The sequence below is a fragment of the Merops nubicus genome, unplaced genomic scaffold (assembly GCF_000691845.1).
Source record: "Merops nubicus isolate BGI_N331 unplaced genomic scaffold, ASM69184v1 scaffold12868, whole genome shotgun sequence".
NCBI classification, from domain to species: Eukaryota; Metazoa; Chordata; class Aves; order Coraciiformes; family Meropidae; genus Merops; species Merops nubicus.
The window spans coordinates 67,124-70,265 of record NW_008627825.1 but is presented as its reverse complement, the minus strand read 5'-3'; positions in this window follow the sequence as shown (position 1 = coordinate 70,265).

Genomic DNA, 3,142 nt, shown 5'->3' with positions numbered 1-3,142 from the left:
AGCAGGAGGCCTGTGCAGATGCAGGGATTGCAAAGGCAGTTTGAGAGATGATTAAGAACATGATTAGGAAGTTGCAGACAGAGGAAATGCGACCACTCTTCCACTTGTGTTGGAAAGCAAACAGTAGCTGGGACTTTGCAACTCTCCTCCTTGACTGGTAGCAGTCAATCTGTCTCTGCTCTGCCTTGATGGCTCTAGCCTGCTGTCCTCTGGCATCTCTTAGCCTGAAGAGTGGCAGAAATACTGCTCTAAAGGGCTGTTTATTTAACCTGGTATTTTTATTGCTAAAAATCAATATGCATGCAGTATTTGTTTAAAACTTTGTCCCTAATGGCGTGGTGCTCACGGGGTGCAGCAGATTGAACCAAACCACACGGTATTGATACGTCCTGACGCTGCCTCGCAGCTGTCATTGCAGCCTGCAAGTGGTGAGTGTCTGAACCTTCCATCATGGAATGCCTGTGCACTCACATGGACTTGTATTGATGGGCCTTTGTCCTCTTTTTCTCCATGACAATCACCCCCAGGCGAGGGGTTGTGGCTCAGAACATGTGCTAGCTGTTCTCTGTGAAGCACAACTCACTGCCACCAGAATTTAAAGTCTGAGTGTCGTCTAATTGCTAACTTTCCTTCAAGTATGTCATCAAGCTTTTAATGATGAAATTTACACTTTGCTGTCATTTTTTCTTGTCATTTGCATACTTCCTGACTGAAAGCTTGGGAAAATCTGTGTTGGTTTCCCTTGGCTCCAGTCACTGTTCAGTTCACTGGAAAAAGATGATACTGTGATGAGATCTACAAAGGCACCAAACCATTAGGTCCTAAATGGGGCACATTTGCAAACAACTGATGCACCCTTGCGCTTGACACTTGATCTCCACATGCCCTGGAGAACTCAGCTATAAAATCGAGTTAATGCAGGAGCTGATTTGACTGTGAAGAGACTGCCTCGGAGCTGAGCTATAATTGCAACTGCTTTGCAATTGTAGTTCTACTTGTATAAAGGATATACCAGTTGGAAATAAATGCTTGCAGTTATAATAAACACAGCAGTCAAAATATCTCCAAAGGCTGGATGGATTCTGAGTGAGCAGCTGAGATGATCGAGTAATTTAAATAAATGTAGAGCTGGTGAAAACAAAGCATTTTCCTCTTGCTTTGATTTTATTGAAGGTGGGGAAAGCAGAAGTTAGAGGTCTAAATGAGGCAGATGCCAGGCCCACTCACATTCTGTGAAAATAAGCTCAAATCTGGGGACTTGGCAGTTTGTCCTTGTAAATTTGATGAGTGCCTTCTTGATGTTTTATTTCAAATGTATTTCCCCTTCCCTTAAGAACAATCTAACATAATCAGCATGCATGATGTATAAAGCTGAGGGGGAAAATTTGAAGTAGATTTTTTTTTTTTAATACAGTGAAAGAGTCTGTGAGAAAATCTGATGATGATCACTTTTATCAAAATACACAGGAAATGCAGACAGTTTTCATGGATAATTGATGAGACATGGGGGAAAAAAGAGAAGAGTTGAATGGTTATTATCATCCAAAAGAGAAAATCTTAAAAGTCTTATTCTTTTTATTCCTTATCGAGAATTGCCTAACAATTGTTTCAAAAACATCCTCAGTGCATTTTATTTAGAAAAAGTATTATCAGTCCTGGTTGCTGCAATGACTTTTTCATTGAGTTCAGCAAGTTGAGGTGAGATAGTTTGAAACTACAGTGCGTTAATGCACTCCTGTGTTCACTGCTCACAGATGATCTCTTACAAACATGGCAGAAAACTGCAGTCTGCCTCCTTCATTTCTACCTACAGCAGTGTGGCAGTTTGTGTGGCTAGTACAGGGAAAGTCACTCTGCACTCTGGGGTTTTTTTTGCAGGAGCCCTGCCTCTTCAGCCTCCATGATCTGCTCACTTATTTAGTTGTTTTTTTTTTTTCACCTCTGCCTCTGATTTTGTGCACCTTATCTTTTAAGGTTACCTGAGGGTGTGGGCTCCCAGTGCTTTTGGGCAGGACAGATTATAGAACATGGGGGTGATAGAGGGGAAATAGAATAATTTACTGATTGGCCAAATTAGCACAGAATCATAATCTTGCTTGCTGTTGGGATACTTAACTTGGCAGTATTGTTATACCACTTAGAGGTGGAAAATTGGTAGATGAAGTCTACACAGAAAAGGGAGCAAGATTTGTTTCTGGGTGTTTTCATTTGTTTATGAAGATTTCTTACTCTTTAAGTCCTGCCACTGAACTGCTAACTGTGTAAATGTATCACCTAGCTATCCTCCATAACAAAGGACAGTATTTATGAGCTGCCCTGCTAAACTGTCACATTTCCATTGTTGCTTGACATTTGTGCTGTAACTCTTGTGGTCTGCTGCTGAACTCCTTTGTCTCCTGACAGACACCCAGTTAGGAGTCTTGGAAAATACAAAGTGGAGCCAGTTAACATTGAATGATCTTAAAACTGGGCTGAACTTTTGTTTTCATCGGGGAGGAAGATGATGCCATCAGCTAATTTGGTTGATCAATAGCCCTGCTTGCGATAAGGTTTCAAAGCTTGTGGCTAAAAGCTGATTGCACTGGATCCAAAATAAATTTGATCTATTGGTTTCCACAAATGTAGCATAGCCCAGGATGATGCTTCAGTGCTGATGCTTAACTAATTTTAATAATGCTGACAGACTAGCCTGGTGCCTGCTGTGAGGACACTAATACATGAACCCTCAGCAGCAGAGCACTTATTTAAGATATTTTTTTACAGTAGTGTTGAGCTGTCACTAACAAAGAGCAATCAGGAAGGAGACCAAGAAGCATTACAGTCTTTGCTGAGCAAGTTTAATGACGTCTTTCATTAATGGAAGCTTTGATCCTGTTTTCCTAAAAAGACAGAGGTATTGACAAGAAATTAGACTGGCTTGTTAGTTTTGGCTGGAGAAATGTGTGCTACTGAAAAATGATGAAAAGTTCTGTGGCTGAAGTGCAAAAAAGCGTGCAGGCCATGTTTGTGATAAGCATTTGGCTGTTTGGTGTCAGGAAGGATCCAGCCATATTCTCTCTTCATGCTGGGTGGGATCATATTCTGCTGGGAAGGTGGACTAAAATTTAACTGATTCCTTCATCTCTATTTCAGTGACTATATC